General features: G+C 40.4%; 1 long non-coding RNA gene across 1 annotated transcript in view; it reads left to right on the top strand.

Moving 5' to 3' along the window:
- The window catches only part of LOC115496398 (uncharacterized), a 43136-nt gene extending 27898 nt beyond the window's left edge, over positions 1-15238 (top strand). The window contains exon 2 of the long non-coding RNA XR_012057403.1: positions 5021-15238. This is a non-coding gene — a long non-coding RNA (uncharacterized lncRNA). The remainder of the gene's footprint in view (positions 1-5020) is intronic.
- The last annotated feature ends 7624 nt before the right edge of the window (positions 15239-22862 follow it).

Genomic DNA, 22862 nt, shown 5'->3' with positions numbered 1-22862 from the left:
AACATGCTCTGCTTGTGCTAGGCTGGTTTCACAAACAACAGCTGTGGAGTTCGTTAACATATGAATCCCCTTGAGGTAATTTGGAGGAGCCAAATGTGCTAAACTAAACACCTCATTAAAACAGGACTTTAAAAAACAAAACAGACCAAAAAATCCAACCCCAACCGAACCCCAAACTAATTTCACATTCCACCATGTGGAGATTCTATTAGGTGGAATTCATTCATCTTCGTGGCTGGAAATAGTGGGGGTTAAAATCGGTAATATGGGTTTTTCTCTGCTAAGATGCACTTGAGACTAAAGTGCCTTTGAAGTGTGCCTGTCACAAAGAAGCAATTAACTGAGGACAATAATGTTTTCTTTTCCTCCCTGTTACTGAGCACAAGACAGGAGTTTGTTCTCAAATATGCAGGACTCCATTTCTCTTGGGTCTGGGGAGAGAATGGACATAACCAAAGGGACTCTCACTTGGATGGGGCAAAGCAGAATCACACCGAGTGCTCCTGGGGTCACTGGGTCCCCCAGAAAAGCCTTGCAAGAGATTTGCAGAGAAATCCTCCATAAAAACACTGCTGCAAGTCCAGGTGACCACACACAAGAGGTACAGTCCAAAGAGAGTGGGAGAAACACGTCCTGCCCTTGTTCCTGCGGGCTCCAGAGGGCTCAGGGCCCTGATCAAAATTTGCACCAAGAGCAGCTTCTTTTGGTTCTTCTTTATTTCTCCATGATGCTACTGAGGTAATTCTGATGGTAAAAAGGTTCCCAAGCTCCTTGGAGCTGGTCCTCCTGGAAAGCAGCATCTCCTGCCCAGGTAATGCTGCTCAGTGAAGCACTGGAGCTCGAATATCTCCTGTGATTAGGCTGTTTAAAAAACACACAGAAATCCAGGCCTCTCCTTGGAAAATAACCTTTTCTTCTCTGTCTCCAGCTGAATTTGTTGGTGACTGGAAGGAGGGATGTGAAGGACACTTGTTTCACGGTCTGCAGGGAATTTTATAATATTAAAAACAATAAAAAAGATTGATCCCCCAAACTGCTTGCCCCCAAAATATGTAAATTAGTCACCCCTCTTTTTTACCTCTGGTTTTCTATCTGCATCAAGATATGTTTTAAGAGATGTTCCTAGAATTTATTAATTTCTAAATGGGAGAGCAAGTTTTCTTTTAAATTTGTAGACATATTTTCAGATTTTGATAATGATCTGAAAGGCAAATAACTGGGAATTTTTTGCATGCTGGAGTCTTGAAGGAACAGCTCATTTTCCTTCAGGAAATTGTGGTTTAAGGTTCTCCTGAATGACCTCAAATTATAGGGAGCTATAGAGCTCTTGGATTTTTTGGTTTTCTTCCTCAAAAAAAAAAATCCTATTTTAATGCTCCATCCACATCTATTTTATGTTTCCTTTATCAGGAAAACAGCAACCTAATTAGCAATGATAATTTGGAACTTCCATAAGAAACCTTTCACATGGATAAAAACAACAGAAGTTGGGTAATATTGAGGCACTAATGCATGCTCAATAGTTTTTATTTTCCTTTTTAAAGCCTTTATTCCTGAAACTTAGGCAAGGAACTTGGTTTTAGGGATCTGGAAAAAAAAAATCTCATGCTTACAATCTTATTTTTGTTCGCTTTAAAGCATAGCTTTATAACATGTTGGAATTTCCTCAAGGTTTTGTAAATACTCGTCTGAATTCCTCCCAGGTATTAGTATGTCATCCAAAAACCAGAAAATACTATTTATTCTCTGCAGGATTCAATCCATTCGTCTTTGAAATCCTTCAGGTAACTGGCTCCCCCCAGGGTAATCTTGCCTACTTCAATAGGCACCAACGTGTGAGTTCAGTCAGAATTAGCGTGTTTTTAAAATCTGGATTCCTACGGCGCTGCCAGACTTTGGACAAGCACACTTTGGAATAGTCTATTCCCTCTGCCAGTTTCTGAGGTAAATCCTGTGCTTTCGGGGTTTTAATGGGCACGCAGAGTGCAGCACCTGCCTTGACTTCTTCATGTACAATCAGTCCCACTCTTCCAATGCCTGTTACTGCTTTTCCACGGTGCCTTTGCCTGTGTTCTGCACAATTATACCTCTAACAAGTGGAAATATTCTTGCCACTTTTCCTTCAGCACAGTTTTTGGCTTGCTAAATCCAACTTTCGCTCCTCCCATTTGTGTTATCGTGCTGCTTCTTACCTGGCTCCAAGTTTTGTCTGATTTTTGTAATTTAACAGCTTTACCAGTGAAGCTATTGGTTGTTTATTGTTGATATGTTGATACTGGTTTCTTATACCTGGATTATATCTTTTTCTAGCCTCGACATGAGGCAACTAAGACATGTTTTAAAATCTTTTATTCTATTTTCACTTTTATGAAAAGAGTGAGACAATACAAATGCTATAATTCGCACTATCACAATCAAAAGCCAGCTATTTCTTAATTATAAAACACTATAAACATATCTTAGCTTATCAGCTTTTTACCACAATATACTGTAAATACCTTAAAACAAATCATCTAAAATTACTCCTTGTGTGTCCTATGAAAATACATCTTTCATAGTTCTATTTCTCCAGTTTCCAGTCTTATTTACAAAACCATCCTTTAAAACTTTTTTCTAACTCCATTTCTCTCTCAACAATATCTATCCCATTCTATAACATTTCTTAGTCAACATTTCTTATCTCAAGGTTTACGTACAAATACATACTATGTAAACCTTCTGTCAAACCCTAAAAACTCTCTACAAATCCATTTCCCACACCAAGAAGCTCCACTGGCCCTGCCCTTCCTGGGATTTGTACATCTCATTTTCTGAGACAAATGCTGGGTGATAACCTTTGGAATGATCCAAGCTATGCCTTCAGCATCCTCACTCCCTCCTGACCTTGAATTCAAAATTCAAGATTATTGAATTTTAAATGCTGCCACATTTGATAGGCTTAAATTGAGCTCAACACCTTCACCAGTGGCAGTTCCTTCATCCGCCCAGCACCCAGCAGGTTCTTGCTCAGTTTGGGGAATTATACACAAACAACAAATTGATTTCTGAGAATCTTTTTCATAGAATTACCAGAACAACAAGGACAAGTCATTTAAAGCAAGCCAAAAATGCAGAATTTCTGGACTGGTTCCTTATTTGCAACTTAAATTGTTCTAAGCAGGAATTTGTGGCAGGCACATGATGTTTTGCAGAGGCTTTATGAGGATTTCAGAATCCATCTTGCTGCCTTTGGAAAACCCAAGATTGAGCACTGCAACTGCAGCATAAATCTTTAAACTGTATTTTTACTTTACCAGTAAAAATTCCTTTGCATAGATGTATATTTGACAGCATTTGCATAAAATACTCTTCATAATAAGAAGGTTTTGAAATCTTCCACTCCTTTCATATGTCTGGAAACTCTCAAAAATGCTTTTTATCTATAAGCTTATTTCTAAAATATTTTAAACAGCATTTTTCAGTGCATTTTTTTTGTTTTTTGATGAGTTAAAAAAATAACCATCAAACCCCACAAAACAGACTAAGTAGACAGTGGCAACTTAAGGAGGAGCTGCTCCAAAGCTGAGGGTTTTTAATGGAAAACTCTCATTCTGGATCCTAATACAAACATTAAAATTGGCCATCACACAACTGCAAACTTAAATCATCACCCAAGTGAAAGCAAGAGATTCAGATTATTTCTTTTTTAAAGTTAAACCCTTGCCTAAGTTCCTCGTGCCTCTTTCTGCCTGCAGTCAGTGCCTCCATAGAGCATCTCTCTCTCCTTTGACAAGAGACAATTTTGGCTCTCGGAGCTGCCCTGCCTTGCTCTGAAAAATGAAATTTCATTGGAGGCGTTTCCATCAGCTCCTGATGGTGTTTAACCATCTTTCTCCCACGCTGGAGCAGAGAGCAATAAAGGAGCAGGTCACCACAAAATGGATTAAGTGCAAACTCACATGTGTCACGCCAAAGTTCACCGTTGACTGAAAGTAAAATAGATTTTTAAAGTCTTTGAGAGCAGCAAGATTTTTTTAGAGGAATAGATCAAATTACTTACTTTTATATTGCCATAAAGCTACAGAGACATTTTCTATCTCTTATGTGCTTTGAAAGGATCACAATTTTTTCCAAGGGCCAAATGAGTTAATAATAATAACAATAATAGTGATATTAAACCCAAGCAAGACTACTGGGAAATAATTGATAATTAATAAGCATATTTTAAAAAGAATTTACAGTGAACTTTTACCTTACAGAGTTAGGTCCAATTATAGAAATACTTTCACCTCAAGATGATTAAAATTATCAATTTTTTGATTTTTGGTAAAACTTCTTGTGTTGTTCATAGAGTTCTATTGGGTATCATGAAATTAAAGAGCTAAAAGAATATTAATTAAGGAAGAAACAAATATATTCAGTCCATAAAAATAGCAGGGCATGCATGAAAAAGAAATAGTAGGATAAATTCTTTCAAGTTGTTCAGTGCTGAATTCAGTAATGGACTTAACACAGGTTTTTCTTGCCCTCCCTACTCAAGACTTACTCTACTACTCACCCAGTTTTCAAATACTTAATATACAAAAGCATTTGCCTTTAAGGCATCAATAATTTAGGACTGCCATTGAAAGGAATGTTTTTTTCCATTAGGGAAAATAATTATATCATATATCCCACCATTGTCTTTGGACTCCCACCTTGGTGCAAAGGAAACCATTAGCCAGCTGAGACTGAACTGAAAATCTTCATCAACAGCTGAAGTCTTCATCAACACTGAGGGAATGCAAATAAAAATGACTTCTTCCACGTTACAAAAACGAACAGCTACAGGACAGGCCCCGTGTCACAGTGAGCCCTGGTGCGTTCTGAGGGAGCCATTTGAGGTTTTATTTACGTGTTTGGAAGGCAGCACCTGTGCAGATTTAAAGCCTGCAGCTCTGCTCAGCAGAACTAACTCGTATATTTTACTGGGGCTTTTCACAGGGCTGTGGGGCTGTAACTGTGAGCGCAGTAAATCTTTACAGTTTTGGATTTCTTGCAGCTCTCGTCAGGTGTTTTACTGCCCCTCGCTCATCCAGAACAAACGTCGAGAATTTCTGCTCAGGGTGAGCTTCAGAATTCACCCCGAGGTAAGAGTTTAGGGAAAATAAAGGGGATTCATTTATTACCTGACTGGTGTTCTGGAAAATTTGAAAAAAATCATATTTAAAAAATCGTATTTACCACATTTAATACATGAAGATTGTATTTAGGTGCTGCCGCGTTGGATCACTCCCACCATCTCCATCAGTGCACAAAGTAATCCTGAGCAAATCCTTTTTGCTTCCTGTGATTTAATATCTGTGTATCTCTCTTTGGGGAGCTGGTTTGTCTGTGGGGAAGCTGCTGTAAGGCCATTCCAGGTGATCCTATAGAATCCTCAAGTTGGAAAAGATCTCCAAGATCGTCATGTCCAACCATTGACCAAATATCATCACATCCACTAAAAAATATTGAGTTTAAATGCCACACATACTTGTTTTTTGAACTCTTCCAGTGATGGTGACTCCACCATTTCAATGCTGAGCCACTCAGTAATAATTTTGTTCCTAATATCCACCTGCACTTTCCCTGGTGTAACTTGAGGCCATTTTCCCTTGTCCTGTCACTTGTTCCCTGGGGAAAAAAGTCTGATCCCCACCTGGCTACAACCTCCTGTCAGGCTGAGGTTTTCCCTGAGCCTTCTTTTCACCAAAATAAACTCCAGCTGTCCGTGGAATTCCAAGGATGTCCTTGGGATCAGCCTGGCTGGCTGCGGCCTCTCCCAACATCACTTTGAGATGTTTAGGAATAAATACCCATAGGAGCATCTCACATGGAGGGTGAGACTTGACTCTGTTTGTCCAGACATTTGGGCTCATTCTGCCCCATTTAGGAACCACCTCATGGAATTATTTTATTTTTGTAATTATGAGTAGTGAGGGACCTGCTCTCACTTCTCATCAGAAGAGGCCACCTCCAGGAGAGCCTTTGGCACATCCCTGGGGACCAGGTGTGTTTTTGGAAGGAGATGTTTGATGGCACAAGTGCCAGTGGGAGAATCTCAGGTGTGTGGGAATGCTGAGAGAGGGGCTCAGGAAAGAAACAGAGCCGCTGGTGTTGGTACAGATCTAGGGGTGTGTGTGATGGGCACTTAGCAAATAAATGATTGTCCTGCCTTCCTGTGAGATGTGGAAAATGGAATATGGAAAATGGAATCACCACAAAGCACTCACGGTTGATCTTCTGACAGCTGGAGTCTTCTCAAATGTTGGGGTAATAAAAAATAATTTTATATCAAAACTTGTGTCGAGGGGTGGGCTCCAGTTTGCTGCTCTGCCTGGTGTGAATACAGGATTTTAGCACAAAGCAATTTATTAAAAAAATTTATTTTCTTCTTCAATTTATCAGAACTTTTCTCAGATAAACAACCCCCATTTTCTACAGACTGTTTATCTTATTGGTTCATGAGAGCTCTTAAACATAGATCCCAAACTCCAGGTCCTGTCAGAGATCCCAATCTGAGGATAAACTGTGGGAAAGCACCACTAGAGGTCACTCAACATTAATTGTTACCTAATTAGCACATTTTGACCCTACATTTTAGGTCATTCTATTGCTTTCATACTTATAGCATTGCCAGCTTTGACTCCTCAGCTAATTCTGCCAAAACTCAGAAAAGATGGAGACAGAAAAGTTTCCTTCAGCTCTTTCCTCATACGACTCTTCCCAAGGCTCCCAAATCAGCTTTGCCATAGACTCTGAAGGCAGCAAATCATTCTTTCCTCAGCTTTGAGCTTAATAAACTGGCAGTGATGGACCTCTGGATGTGCTGGCTTTAGAGGCACTCAGCCCTGGCTGTGTTATCTCAAATAGCTGCTCACCCATTTCGAAAATTAAACCAAAATGAATTTTACAAGCGAGGGAAATACATGGGGAAATAATGTCTTCAATGTTTTCAGGTCCTTCCCTAACCACATTGTAGCCCTGTACCTCTTTTACCATCTGATAAATAGAAAAAAAAGTAGATCTTTGTAACAATTGACTAACTAAAAATGAGGTAAAACAAAGTTTAAGTTTGATTAATGGGTATCTGCTGAAATATCTCTGCATGTGTTTAATCAAAAAGCAGATGTTCTATTTGCAGGGATTTTTCCATGATCTCAGGAAACGATGGTAGCAATTTGCCCAAGACAAAGGGGAAAGGGAGAGCTAATTATTGTGTTTTACAAGGTTAGGATTACCCACTGCTGGTGCCATGCCCACATCCCCTGGGGGGTGTTACTAAAACACACTCAGGGCACTCAGAATTTCACTTCCAACCCAGCTCAGTGCAGGCAAACCCTTGGGCAGCCAACCTCTCCAAAGGTGTGCTTTACCCAAAATGACCAATTCTTATTTAATTTCTCTTTTTGGGTCACTGCTGATCCTCTCCTCCTCTTCTCCCTTCCACTCAGCTGAATTGGTGCAAACTCGTGTGTCACACCAAAGTTCACCATTGACCAAAAGTAAAATAGATTTAAGTCTTTTGAGAGCAGCAAAATTCTAAAGGATTAGATCAAATTATTTACTTTTATATTGCCATAAAGCTGCAGAGACATTTTCTGTCTCTTCTGTGTTTTGAAAGGATCACAATTTTGTCCAAGGGCCAAATGAGTTAACAATAATAATAATAATAATAGTGATATTAAACCCAAGCAAGACTACTGGGAAATAATTGATAATTAATAAGCATATTTTAAAAAGAATTTACAGTGACCTTTTAACTTACAGAGTTAGGCTTAATTATAGAAATACTTTCACGTCAAGATGACTAAAATTATCAATTTTTAGATTTTTGGTAAAACATCTGCATTGTTCACAGAGTTCTGTTAGGTATCTCTGTTATTCACAAAATTAAAGGCTGGATTAGCCACTTTATTCTTATGTATGAGCATGAAAACTGCAAAGAATATTGCAGTTTCCTGAAAAATCATTCAGTGTTTCCTGAAAAATCATTTATTAACCTCTCAAGACCAGCACATGTGCAGCTGGAGGAGAAAACATTAACCACCATTAGCCATCACCACTGTGAGTGAGAAATCTATCAGGGACTCCGGTTTTCTGGTTCCTACATCAAGGTGACAAATAAATAGATTATCAGCATCTGAAAAGCCACATGGCTTCTCTCTCCATTTTGTAGACAGATTAATCTTGCAGAGGTATAAAGCAAAATTAGCCAAAAAATAGCAAGCTCATAGTTTAGACAAATAGAATTTAGACTTCATTATATTTTTTTTAAACAGTGAACCATTCTTTAAGCTTCTACCCAAGAAGCTTGTAGGGCCTGTTGTGATAGACAAGAGGTGATGATTTTAAACTAGGAGAGGGTAGAGCCAGTCTGGATTTAAGACAGATGAGGGTGGTAAAACTCAGGCACAAGCTGCCCAAAGAGGTGGTAGATACTTCATCCCTGGAAATACTCAAGGTCAGGCTGGGTGGGAATTGGAACAACCTGGTCTAGTTGAAGATGTCCCATGGCACTGGATGACCTTGGAAGGTCCCTTCCAACCCAAACTGTCGGAATCTGAGGTATTGATGATTCCGAGATTGTAGAAAGTCTCTGCCTGTCAGCCCCGCTGCCAAAGCAGAAGCCATAATTGGTCTGTGCTGGTTTCAAGGTTGTTTATTCTGTTTATCTCTAACATGTTCTGCTGCCCTGCCGCAGCTCTGTCCTGCAGGGCAGCGTGTGGGGCTCTGCCCTCAGTGGGATGGTACAAACATTAAATACCACAAACTACCTGTGCTGGATTTACAATAACGTGCCAATATCTGTCACCTACGTTGGACAGTGTGTCCCCAGCCTGAACCAACAGAAAAATGCCAACACCACAGTGAAACATGGAGGGCATGAAGAAGGAGAAAAAGGACAAGACACACCCAATTTCCTCCATCTTGTCCCCTTTGGACCCCTTATCTAGAATCCTAAAATTTTACTTTTGCACCCGTGCCACACTTAATTATTACTCTTATCAAACACTCAGAGCTGGTAATTCATCCTGTAAGATTGAAAACTCTTTTCCATGGGCAGAGATCACAGCCAGTGTCTCTGGGGGCTCTGTCCAGGGGGGCTCCTGACCCCTGCCAGGGTCCCAGCCCTGCCAGGGCAGCCAGAGGGAAGCTCTGGATTCCCACACCAAGCCATCCCATGATTCTATGATTTGATTTCAAGGGCTGCCATGATCTGAGGCATCCTCCATCTGCTCGTACTTCGTGTGTCCTACAGGCACCACCTTTCTAATATTGATGGAATTCCTCTCTGGCATTGTTCCAGCACATCTGCCTGTTTATCACTGAGATCTTTCCTCACCCTTTGCTCCCTCTGAAGAAATTCTTAGTTGGACACATCCCCTTTCCTTAGGTCCTGCTGCATCCACAAAGATTCACATTGTGTTTGAATTTAAAGTCTCCCTGACAGCTCTGTGATTCCTGTGTTCTAAAAAGGGCTGGAAAAAGAAGATTTAGGGCTGTTCAACAGAAACCCAGCTAAAAATACAAGTTTATCCAAGCATCTTCTTTGCAACATCTTTGCTACTGGAGATCTTACTCCAGAATGAGTGGAAGAGTTATTTAACAGCTTCACCTTCTCAGAAATATTTGCTGAAATGCCATCTTGCAGCAAAACTTGATTTTTAAAGCTAAAACTCTGATCCTAACATGGAGAAATGGAGAAACAGGTTTGATTTTTTCTGAAATATTGGGTCTAATTAAGGAAGAAGCCCTCACTGATGAAAAATGAATACAAAAGGCCAATGGATGAGGAGTGTCAGTGGAGAAAATCAAAATCAAGTGGGCTTAGTCAGAGAAGCTGTCACTCCTTTTCAAGGGAAATTACAGCTTTTGACATAGAAATAGCTGCACAACTCCAGAAGTCTTGAATTCCATCTCCCTGAAGGGATCAGTTGCCTGAGTGATTTTTGCCAATTATCCTCTTGTTCCCTGATCAATCTATTTTCCTGCCCATTGTTATACCAGCACCTATTCTAAAATATTCTCAGTTGGATCAAATAACTTCCTGTTCCTTTCTGTTGCAGCTCCCCAAAAAGATCATTAGCAGCACAGCAAAGCTCCTTGCAAGATTTCTACCCAGCTGACACAACAATTTGCAGAGACTTCTCCTTCCCCACCCCACAAACCTGCTTTTTATTCTTATCCCTCATCATAAAGAAAGCTCATTTCCAAATTACAACACCTAAATCCCAGAGGAGCCTCTCAATCCCCTGCACAGTTTTAATGGAAATATTAGAAAATAAGGGGGAAATGAGCTTTTTTTTTTTTTTTTTATGGTTGAAAACATGCACAGATGTTCTTTACCCAATATATGGATTAGATAATGCAGTTGACAGTTGACAGATTTTTTTATCAAATTTTTAAAAGCATTTAATTCTGAAGAAGAAATGTAGTTTTTCCAATCAATGTTAAAATCTTCATCGAGGATAAAATCATACACAAAGTGGGGTTTGTGTGCTTTGATTTGTGCAATAATCCAATAAAGGCTCAAAATTAGCACTGAAAATGAAGGGAAATCAACCAATTCTGATGTATTAGGGAAATTATAAAACACAACTCACTGTGGGCATTATAATTGAGTGCATGGAGCTGATGAGTAGCTGAACTCATCTGCCATAAGTTTTTTATTTCAAACTAATCCATAAACTGCCTTTTCAATTCTCTAAAAGAACATAAAATACCAACAATTCTTTTAGCGTGTCCCCATCAATCCAATCAAAAAAATCATGAGCTGCAAATGACAGCCCATAGCTGTAATATAAAAATATCCTGGTTATCAATCTAAAACTGGTTTTGCAGTGATGTTGGCCAGGATATTTTGCCTCATGACTTCATGGTTCTCATTCTGTTGTTTATTGTCCTGTCATCTTATATTTATATCATTTGGCCTCCATCTTCCATAGCAATTAAAAATGGCATTTCTTTAACCGTGGTTTTGCTGGTTTTCCTGGTGCTTTCCACACATGCCCATCCCTGGATTGGAATGGATTGTCACCACCAGCTTCTAAAGACCTTTTCCATCAAAGAAATAATTAAATACTTGATTTATTCCACTCATTGTTGCAGTTATTTTTGCCATGATGGGGGATGTGGCTCTTTGGCACACACAGTCCCCACCTCAGCAGAGAGATCCTGGAAATGCCCGATTTCTGAGCCTGGATTCCTTTTCTCACTGGACATGGTAAATCCTGGAATTGCTGCAGCTTGGAAACTGTCCCAGAAAGGGCACACAAGGGACACTGGGAATTACACATTGGACTCCAGCTCTCTACATTGAGTGACAAAATCTTGGATATGGGAAGAAAAGAGGGGCTCAGCCAATATTATCTGGTAATGTGAAGATAACCACAGCTAAAAAGGCCTTCATGTGTCCAGAAAAAGAGCTGTTAGACTGGATTATGCTGGACTGGGACAGGAAGGATTAGTGGAGAGGAGGCCTGACAGTGAATTCATTATGATCTGCAGCAGATATTACAAAATGCTGCCTTGCTGGTTGCATTCACCCAAAGATCTTCCCCTAGAACTGTGTATTAGGGGTAATTTGGAGCTCAGTTTTCAGGATCGGTTTTGGACATTTTTGGGGGCCCAAAGCTGGAGTTCTGAAGCCCATGGACAACTTATCAGGAGTTCAGCACATGCTGTGTGAGGGTCACCAGTGGCTTTACCTCTCTCAGAGCTGGAGCCTCTAAAAGATATTTCACTGGCAAAGCATTTCCATCCACCAACATTCCCACAGGGAGGTACTTTCTGCTTTCTCCAGGAAAAGGTTCTTCTGCAGAGGTGCTGGCACTGCCAAGGCTCCCCAGGGAATGGGCACAGCCCCGAGGCTGCCAGAGCTCCAGGAGGTTTGGAAAACATTCCCAGGGATGCCCAGGGTGGGATTGTTGGGGTGTCTGTTCAGGGCCAGGAGCTGCACTGGATGATCCTTGTGGAGCCTTTCCAACTCAGGATATTCCATAATTCCATGATATTTGAATGGAAGAGCTGGGAGGCACAGAGAGATTAATCTGCACGACCTGCAGGTGTGCCACAGAGATGCTCTTCCCCTTTCTCGTATTCTTTGCCTTGCTTAAACATTGGCCCAGCTCTGTCCCCCAGGCTGGAGGTCTGAAATGAAATGGCAATCTGCTCCTCTCCTGGCTAATTGGAGCTGGAGCAGAGACATTTCACAAGAGAATAATGATGAGCTGCTGTCCCTGCATCCCTTTTTGTCTCCATTTTTATTTTTGTAGTGTCTCATCTGCTCTGCTGAGCTGCCAGTCACCTCCTGGGGACACTGTCCCTCTCTGAGAGCTCCTGGGGCTCTCTGACTGCCCCTCAGCTGCTCTCAGCTCCCGAGGCTGGGACATTCCAGCTGGGAGCTGGACCTGTGGACACCAGAAAGCACTTTCCAGTTCTGGATCTCCTCATTTCCCCCTGGCAGCTGGAGAAGCTCCCTGCTAACGAGGGAGCTCCATTCTCTGATCCTCCCCTTGCTTGGCTCTGGTGGCTGAATTGCCTCTGGCTCACCTCAATCAGCTCCATTTATTCCAGGGTTTTGAGTAGCTGCATATGAAAGCCTTGCTGATGGAGATATCACATGGCTTTGCTTTGCCTACAGACAATGATTTCATCTTAATAAAGTCAGATTTTGCCTCTGCCTGCTGCGCTGTCGAGTGAGCTCTCCTACAAGCCCCACAATGCAGCAGCTTTGTGAGGAAAAAAAGCACAGGACAGAATACTTTATTTTTTCTCTCAATAATCCTGAAAATGAGCCATGACTGACAAGTGGGAGCAAGGAGGATTTGAAGCACTTGAATTTCTTTTTCCAGTGTATTTGATATTGCAACTGTGGATGCCACTGCCACTGCAGGAAGAGTTATGAGACCATTTAAAGGGGTTAAGACCTTTATATGCCTGAGGCCACTTCTAAGCTCTGGTTTTCTGTACTGCTCTGTCCTATCAGGTTCCTTTCTCCCTCTGGTCAAAATAGTAACTTATATAATTGCCTAATTCATATGAATTTTTAAGGCAACAAATGAAATGAAAAAGCTCCTCGGAAAACACCAGCATTACCCAAAAATACACATAAATAAAATGAGCACCTCCAAAACCTGTAGTGACATGTAGCCACATCGAATTCCTGCCCTGCAAATTGCTCAGCCCACGAAACAGAGGAAAAAAATGCAGAGAACAAGGCAAAAAAATGTGCCAGTCAGCCTCTTTAGGAGCTGTGCACGCCACTGGCAGGGGCTGCTTTGCATTAATGCTCCTCAATTCTTTGACTGATTTGTTCCCTGGGTGTAACAGCTGCCCACAGGTTGTACCTGCATGGGTGAATCGAGTGTGACACAGAGCCAGAACATTGTGGTGCCTTGCTTCTTGTGCTAATAAATATTTCAGAATAAATCCTAAGTGCTGGTTCTGCAGCCCCCCCATCCTTCTCTGCTGTAAGAGGCAGAAAAAGCAACTGGGAAATTGCTGCCCATAATGGAAAATTAAAAAAAAAAAAAAAAAAAAGGAAGATGGTAAGCTTGTGGTAATGGATCACATATTTTAAATTGATTTTTGTTGCTTAGGAGGATTTGAAGCACTTGGATTTCTTTTTTCAGGGTATTTTATATTGAATTTGTGAATGTCAATGTCAGTGTAGGAAGGGTTATGAGAGCATTAAAGGGTTAAGACCTTCACATGCCTGAGGACACTCATAAGCCCTAAAATTCCACCTAAATCCTAAAGCCCTAAAATTCCACTGTTGTTGTTTTCCTTTTTGTTTTATTTCTAACAACCAGCCCTCTCCCTCTGCACAGGTCAGCCCTGAATGGGCTGCACTTCAAAGCTTTTTCCTTCGTGGAATTTTTCCCAGGAAGAAGAAGAAGAAAAACATCTCAGCCACTCAAAGTTGGAGCATCCTTCTCCTCTCTTCCCCCTTTTAGTGTCAAGTGAGAGATTTACCCATCTCCCACCCCAGTGATGCCTGACAGCAAAATATGCTACTCCAAATATCATCCTAAAGCTCACAAGCAGCTCCAGGATTCAGGGATGAGCATTCCCAGCTTTACCAGGAACCATATAAATAATATTTGTACAGCTCCCAGGACAAACAAACACGGGCAGGAAGCATTTACAAACCCAGCCTGTGTTAATTGCTTCTGGGAGGGTCTGCAGATGACTCCACCTGAAAATATTGGAGAGTTTTGATGAAAACTCACAGATCGTGGTACACAGACAACGAGGCAAACATTTCCTTCATTTCCTCGCTGGATTTTGAAATTAAAAAGGAAAAGAGTCACATCTGTGCTCAGGAGTCCATTTCCAAGCTCCCCACCCAGTTGGGTTGGCTTCCATGGCTGGGCAGTATGGATTGAGTAGATCCTAAATTTGGGATTTGCTCCTAGAACCTCAAGTGGTGCACCTCATGGGGAATTTATGGATGGGAAATGAGGAATTCGTGATGGAAAAATGGTGAGAGAGGAGAATTGACTCAATATTTTCTTCTAGGATCGCCCTCCATCCTCAACTCTGCAATGAGATTTGGCTTGTAGGGATGTTTTCCTCTGAATTATGGCAAAACCTGTGGGTTAAGAGTTGTTTGACTTGCTGGGAGTATTATTTCTATCAAAAGAGCCTCTCAGAGAATAAAATTCCAAAATAGGGTTTTATGTGGCAATATCTTTACTGATTAAAAAGAAGGAGTAAAATAAAGTAAAGTAATGACTTTCCACTGGTTTTATTCCTATTTATTTGATGTGCCAGGAAATTTTCACTGTTTCAGTGGGAACTGGAGTTATCTTCAGCCTCACTATCAATTTTACATCTATTATTGTGAGTTATTTTTCTCAATTGGTGAAAAGCAAATTAACAAATGTAAATACACTTTCTTATTTCTGGATGCTGGTGTGGAATTAACTTGGGGAAATCTGGGAAATGATGCGCTCAAGATTCTGTGAGAAAAAAATTAAAATTCATAGTTTTCTGTTTTATGATTTATGAATCCATTGTGTTTCATTGTAAACTAGGAGGGAATTTTCACTGGAATCCTAGAAATAAACTGGAAACAAGATGGAAGGAGTCAAAGTGACTCTTTGGGCACTGTGATCTTTATTTTGGGTAATAAATTTGTGCAGACTGGAAGAAGGCAATGAAGCATGGCTTGGAAATGTATTCCCCAGGAATGTATATTTTAAATAAATGTCAATTCCTTTTAACAGAATCCACAGCTGACTTTCTAAATATCTTTGTCAGTGTTCCCATTAGGCTTTTTTTCAGTAATTTAAGTTCACCCTGAGAATTTTCCCTATATTTTTGGTGGGAATTATCTAAAATCTTGTCAATACTGTATTTGTTGTACACTGGGTTTCATCCTGGGATGTTTGAGGCTGTGATTTTTGGGACAAATAAGAAAAGATTCTGATCCTGTCTCAATCAATGTGGAATTCTCTGTTTTCTTGCATCCTGACCCAGGACTTTGAATGCGGAATTTCATGAGTAAATATTGGATTGAATTTGTTAAATCCACGAAGTGGATTTTTGCCACTGAAGGATTTCATTGAGGAGGGTGATTTAAGGGCTTTGAATACTGTTCTCACCCTCGGTGTTATGAAATTCATCTGTCCATGCTCCCAAAATCCCTTCCAGCTGTTTCAAAAGAGCATTTATTAACATCTGCAGCAAGGTTGCTTTTGCTTCACAGGAGATAGCAGAAGAAATTGCATGGAATCATTCAGAACATGCGTGGATCTCAGCACTGCAGCTGAATTTTTTTAGGAGAAACTGTAAAAAATGCTGGTAGCACAAATTTTCTTCCTCATTCTTCACATTTCTCCATCTGAAGGAATCAAAATAAATGTAAGAGGGCTCAGCAGTGAGCCTGTGCCTGACACAGTTTGAATGTGGGTTAAGAAGACCAAAAATAAAAAAATAAAAAAAAAAAAAACAACAAAAAAAGGCAAAAGAATTGTTATGCCTCACAACACACCCTCAGAGTCAACAGCCCATGAGGAAGTAATTTCTGTCGACATATCAACATTGCAAATTGTCAATGTCCTCTTTAAAAAAGACCCCAATATTTCTTCTAAATTTCTTTCAGATGGGAATGGCTGATCCCCAAGAAAATGCAAAAGGACCTTGAAAGGAAAGGCTGCTGCAGTGGCTGGCAGGGACACGCTCCTCCCGAGCTTCCAGCACAATTATATGCTTATTACTTCGGAAGAGTTTGAAAACAAGCAAGCTGCAGCTTTTAATGAAGCTTTCATAGCAGTGAGAACTATGAAAAAGCATTTAAAGCAGCTCATCTCCTCCTCTATTCAGGCTCTCTTTCATTTCCAGAGGCAGTTGCGAGCAGAAATTGGATGCCATCCAGTTTGGGTTTATAAGGAAGCAGAAAAGGAGATAATGGCGGAAGTTTGTGCTTTCTTCCCCCATGTAAATTTGATCATCTTCAACGTTTGATCAGATTTTGAGGAACACAAGACAAAAAAACCCAGCAGATATTTCCAATCTTGCATTTTAAAAACCTTCAAAAAAGAGCTTTGGAGAGCCTCCCTGCATCCAGAGCTGCTTTAGACTTTTCTTTTTATTATTTTGGGGGAAGATGTAGAACATAACCAGCTACTTAGCCCTGGCATCTGATTATAAAATCCTGACTCAGAGCATCTCCAAGTTCTGCTTACAATGCACAGACATACATCCAGCCCTTTGTACTGTCAGGCTGCCTCCCTAACAAGCCAGAAATATGTTTGTGAGTGGAGAAGACATTCCAGGATCACAGGAACAGTCACTTAACAATATGTCATGGAGACTGATCCCTTTGTCAGCCCACTAAGCTAAATGTGACCCCAAAGGAGACATCTTTTATTATGGGGGATGCAATTTTCTTGCCCTTTTACGGCGTTTTTTTATTGCCAGCATTATTCACAATTCCCTAATTAGAGAGGATAACGTTGGTACACCGGTTTTCAGTCTTCAGTTTGGGTGCACACAGGTGTATTTGTGCAATAAGTTGGAATAATATTGCTTTTCCTTTCTATTTTTCTGTACAGAGTTCAGTAGGCCACAATATTTTCTTGAGTCTGCTCTAATGCTGTGATCTCACATATGCCCTCAAAAAGATGAGGCTGAGCAGTCTGTTCATTTGTTTTTCAGTTTAAGAGAGCTCATTTGAAACTTTGCAACCGAAGCTTATTTCAGATTTCATTTCTAAAAGCGCACTTGACCCTGTCAGTGAAAAAAGTAACACATCTTGACATGGCAAAATTGTCCAAATTTAAGCACCTGAATTCAGGATCTCACCTTCCCTTTGGTGCTCCTGGCTTTGTGTGCCGACATGGAACACAAATCCCTGGTGTGGGAAAATAAAGCCATTGCTTTGTAGGTGCCTGAAACTTGGCCAGGGGGATTTACAAAGGATATTGTTTTTGCTTTGTCTGTTTGTTTTCTCATGGATTGCTGCTCACAGCAGAGCATAAAGCCTGAACTCCAAAAGAACACAAGATGGGATATTTCTGGGTTCCAAACAAGTCTCTGGACAATTGTGAAGAAACCTCATCACCCAGCAAAGGAATACAAACTGCCCCAAACCTTCTTTTTGCAGACCTTGGAGAGTCCCAACTCTATGAAGCAAGCTCTGAGTCAATTCCCTGCTCAGGGTTTCACTTGACAGAGCCAGCACAGCCCTAAATGTCATCTGTGGGGAAGTGTGGGACTCAGATTCAGTCAAAGAGAGAAACTAGAGTTTTTAGCCAGGCAGAAGCCTGGGAAAGAGCTGGGGAAGAATGTAAATAATTCTTTATCTCTCTTGTTTTTCACATTGTTTATAGTTAAGTTCTATCACTGTGCGTCAAGCACTTTGCACCAATGCTTTGGGTTGTTTTCACTTCAGGACCAATGGAGTTGGTCCTCATAAAACAGAGTTTTACTCTCAGCAGCCTTCTGAGTCAGAGTCTCTTCATTCCCGTCCTGCCTCGACAGCGACAGGGAAGTGATTCCTGGATTTGTTTGTTTTTCTGCCCATATTTCCCTGCCCAGAAGTCAATGAGGGGATTTTACAGCAGAGCTGGTGAAGTTCTCCAACTACAGCCCAGCTGAAAACACCCACTAGAGTTTTCTCCTTTTTAATTCCTGGCAATGAGCTTTGGTCCTGTCAGTTAAACCCACCTCAGAGGAGAAAGAAAGAAAGAGAGAAATGATTGCTCAGTGAATCTCAGAAGAATTATGGAGTTGTAAAGCCCCAGAAGGAATTTAGGCAGTTTTATATTGCCCAGCTCAGCTCACATTTATTTTGGCTGTCTCAGTGTCTGAGCTACGTGATGGGTAGAGAAAACTTCCTCCTCTGCCTGATGGATCTGAGCAATCTGGCTGGATGAAACAGAGAAGAGAGTTTTTAGCTGCACAGAAGGCTAAAATCTGTGTTGTTATTTATATATTTATTTTATCTGTATCTATACCTATATTTATCTATGTTGTAATTATATATTTATTATATTATGCTATAATTTAATGCAAGCAAGTACTAGAGAGTGTTAAAAATAATTTTTACACAGTGAAAACCAAAGAGGCAGTAAAGAATTAGGAATTTTTTAACAGTTTAATGCTTCCATATAAACTTAGTTATGTCCAACTGCTTGAACTCAGAGGAGGAATAACTGCAGCAATCTGGAAATCTGTGCTGCAAATGTAACTCACTTCTAAATAAAAATATAAACATATCCTAAATCAGAGTAATTATCCAATTGTGCTGGGTTCTGACTACATGAGATGCTCAAAAGTTTCCCAAGAACCTGGAGATACTCTGAGGAAAGTGTTCTGCCAGTGAAGATTTATCCACAGTTTCACCTGATAAGATTGTTCATCTTGTTTTGAGCAGTGCAATTTGCCCTCCTCAGCACTCTGCCTTACATTCATATATGTAGAGAAGAACTGGATTGATTATCTTCAGGCTTCCTGCCACTAAACTCAGCAAATTAGCTGCTCATGATTCCAGCAAATGACTGCTCTTTCTTTTTTTTTTTTTTTTCTGGTGCTCCGGGAGAAACTGAACTGCAAAGCTTTGGCTGGGAAGCCAAGAACTTGTTCAGAAACTCCCCAAAGAAGAAAAAGCTGGAGAGCTGCTGTTAGAATTGATCAAGAGGCACAGGAAAATATGGGATGGTTCTGGTGTCCTGGAGAATCCAAGGAAAAGGAGCTCTGCTTCTCTTGGTGCCTTTTCTGCAGTGAGATCGGGTGCCGTGTGTCACACTCAGAGAATCATCAATGCTTGGGTTGGAACCTTAAATCCCGTGATGGGGACTCCACCACAGCCCTGAGCAGCTGTGCCAGGGCTGGAGAACCCTTTCCATGAATAATTTTCCCAAATATCCACCCTGAGTCTGCCCTGGCCCAGCCTGAGGCCGTTCCCTCTCCTCCTGTCCCTGTTCCCTGGGATAAGATCCCAAATCCCTCCGACTGTCTCCTCCTGGCAGTAGCTGTGCAGAGCCACAAGGTCACCCCTGATCCCCCTTTTCTCCAGGCTGAGCCCCTTCCCATCTCCCTCAGGATTCTCCAAACCCTTCTCAGCTCCCTCAGGATTCTCCAAACCCTTCCCAGCTCCCTCAGCCCCTCCTGGTGCTCCATTCCCTTCCCCAGCTCCATTCCCTCCCCTGGCCACGCTCCATCCCCTAAGAGTCCTTCTATTTGGGGGATTTCACCAGGATGCCATTCCTTATGTGAGCACAAACCAGGAGCAAACCCAGCCTCTAAAATCACTTCACTCTAAAACTGGAGTGAAGTTTAAGCTGAACTTCACTCCAGCAAGCCTCAATTTCTCAGGATTTTCCTTGTATCCACCCCCAGTCGGAGTCGGGAGTGACCATCTCACGAAGCCTCAGCTCAGCTCTCCAGCCATGGGATCTGGGAAAAATCACTTTAATTTTATCTCCTGGTATTCCTTTCACCTTAACAATGCACTTTCTGCCACTTGGGAGAAACTGCTTATTTCCTCTGGCCGTTGCATGGACTTTGAGTCCAAATGAGAAATGATAATCCATCATTTCTCGACTGTGCTCTGTGCCAAAAAAAAAAAAAAAAAAAAATGAAATAAAGTGAGAAAAGCTAATTCCAAGCTGGGAGGAGATGAGCTTCTTCAAGTAGAAACATCTTTCAGTTTTGAGAATATTCTGCTGTGGTGTCACCAGCTGAGCTAAAACTGCTCCAGGTGGAAGGTGCTTAGAGCAGGAACAGGGTGCTTGATGGGAGTGCATTTGAGGGAAAATCCCACTTTTCAGAGAAAATATGGGTTTGATTTATTAAAAAAATATGGATATTGATCTAGTACCGATATCCAACTGTGACGGACAAAAACTCTCTAACAGTTTAAAGTTAGAAAGTTTGTGTTTATTGTGTGTGGGGTCGATCCCAAATCCACACCGTGCCTTCCAGGTGATTACAGAGCCCTTTTATCCATACAAATATTGAATATCCAAAATACAACTACATATTCATCATTTTGGTACATCCCATTCCTCACTTCGTGTATTTGTTCCTTGAAATGGGTCGGTGTCCCTTTTATGGGGAGGGGTCCCAAAATGAGGAAGTCAATGAAGTCTTCCTCATTCTGACCTTTCTACCTTTTCAATGCAAATCTGACAAATGAACACTTGGTGGAACTCCCATTCTGTGTCTTCAGTTGGTTTCAGAACAGAGGAGGCCACAATTGTCTCATGTTCCTAAAAGCAATTTGTCAGTTTGTGTATTCTTCATTATAAACCCAGCTAACCAAACATTGTGCTGACAAGCAATCAGTTATTAGTTAACCACTAACTCTTAACTTCATCAAGGCCTACTCATTTATTTTAATTAACTCTAGTAAGGCTTATCTCTAACTAAAATCTTCGCTCCTCTAAAATCTCCAAATTCCTTAAAATTTGCATTTCAGTTTGAATGCTGCAGGCAGAGGGAAAGCCCTGGGCTCCAGGACTCTGGGCTGCAGCTCTGGGCATTCACTTGAGAAAAAAGTTGAACCAAGTTGAGATTCACTGTTTTTTTTTCCTCTCTGACCATTCATTTTTCCTCTTGTCTGAATATAAATTTCTCAGATGGGTTTCTTAGATGCTGAAGGAGGAGAATGAAGCTCTGTGAGTTCTGTGTGAGTTCTGGTGTGGTGGCACCCAGCCCCACCCAGTGCAATTTAACCATTTCCCTCCCATTTCTCCTCAATCTCAGCAATTCCAACCCCCCTCTTCTTCCTTTGTCTTTTAAATCTTATTTGTATCATTTTATCCTCCCTGTTCATTTTTTTTCCTCCCATTCCATAAAACCCAATAAAATATTAATGTGGCATAACAAATCTGTCTGTGCTGGGAGTCTCTTGGAACTATTGATGAAGCCATGAATAAATGATGAACCTTGATTTTGCTTGTGGTATATCAGATTTCACGTGTTTATCACAATTTCTGTGAAGTCAGCTCATCCAAAAGAGGTTTTGGTTTTATTTGCCTGCTTTTATTTTGGGTAGCCCTTGGTTTCTTAACCTTTGGAAAAGGTAATGTCTGACGTACTGTAACCTAAAATATGAAAATTCCATTTGGATAAATTTTTGTAAATTTTTTTATCTAGAAAATGAAAAAAAAAAAAGAAAAAAAACAACTCTCTGCTTATTCCAGAAAAAAAAAAATACAAAAATATATTTTTCCTTATGTTGCTGAGCTGCATCTTCCAATATCACCTTGGCCTAAGGAAAAAACTTCCAAATGTGATAGAAGTTTTCACTATTAAAAAAAGGAAAATCCCCAAGTCTTGAGCATTGTAGCAGTAATTCTATTTTATTTTGGAAAAATGTGTCTCTTTAGCAATTGTAATCAAGATTTTTATTGCAGTTAGAGACAATTTTGGAAGTTTAAATGTGCATTGCTCCTGCTGAAATGATAATTATGTGTTAGTATTTTTTAAATTTTTTTTTTTTGAAGGATATTGATGGCCAAATAAATCTGAAGTAGTTTTTCTGGAGAGTTTTCCTGGTTTACTGACAAAGGATCTGCTCATTTCATCTTATTCCTGAAAGAATCTGATCAGAGATGGGGTTTTTTATACCATGGATTTTCTAACAATCCACTGAAGGGAAGCAAAAGAGAGTTTGGAGTTAAATCTCTGAAACAAAGAATTCCTGATGTACATCTGCCACTTCCAGGCTGGAAACAAACAGAGCTGTTGGCAGAAAAGAAGAAATCTCTGCTTATTTAGGCTCTTTCACTCATCCCTGTGGGCCACACAGAGTTCAGAGCAGAAAATTCCCTGCTCCAGAAATGCAGGTGAAAATTCTGATAAGCTGAGTTGGGAAAATAAAATCTCCCAATCTTTTAATAAAAAGTGTGTTATGTATTTAGAACTATTTGCATATAGGGAAGAATAAGGAAGATGCCTGGGAATCTTTCAAAAAATTAATAGAGAAGTTATATTATGATGCAATGTTAATATTTGAAAAATTTAAAATACATTCTAAAAGACCTTTTCAAAATTTTAAATGCACTGAAAGGTCTTTTCAAATTTGAAGCTGCAGGCAGTATTATGATAAATTCATAATTGTTGTTTAGGCCTATTTCTTATTAAATATTTCCCAGTTAAACTCTGCCTTGTGTTTAAAATGAGATGAAGTCCAAAAGTTCTGCAAAGGCCACTCAAAAAGGAGACACCAAAAGAGGAACTGAAATCCATGAGGAGAAAGGTGAGGAAATCTGACTCTCAGGTAATGTCACCTGATAAAAGTCCTCCAAACTCACAAGGTCAAGCAGATCTCTAAGAGGAAATCCAGTATTTGTCCTTTCAGTACATTAATAATTGTTATTAATAATGAAAATTACAAACAC

The sequence above is a fragment of the Taeniopygia guttata genome, chromosome 9 (genome assembly GCF_048771995.1).
Source record: "Taeniopygia guttata chromosome 9, bTaeGut7.mat, whole genome shotgun sequence".
NCBI classification, from domain to species: Eukaryota; Metazoa; Chordata; class Aves; order Passeriformes; family Estrildidae; genus Taeniopygia; species Taeniopygia guttata.
Note: the sequence above shows the minus strand (reverse complement) of the source record. Positions and strands in the feature narration are given on the sequence as shown.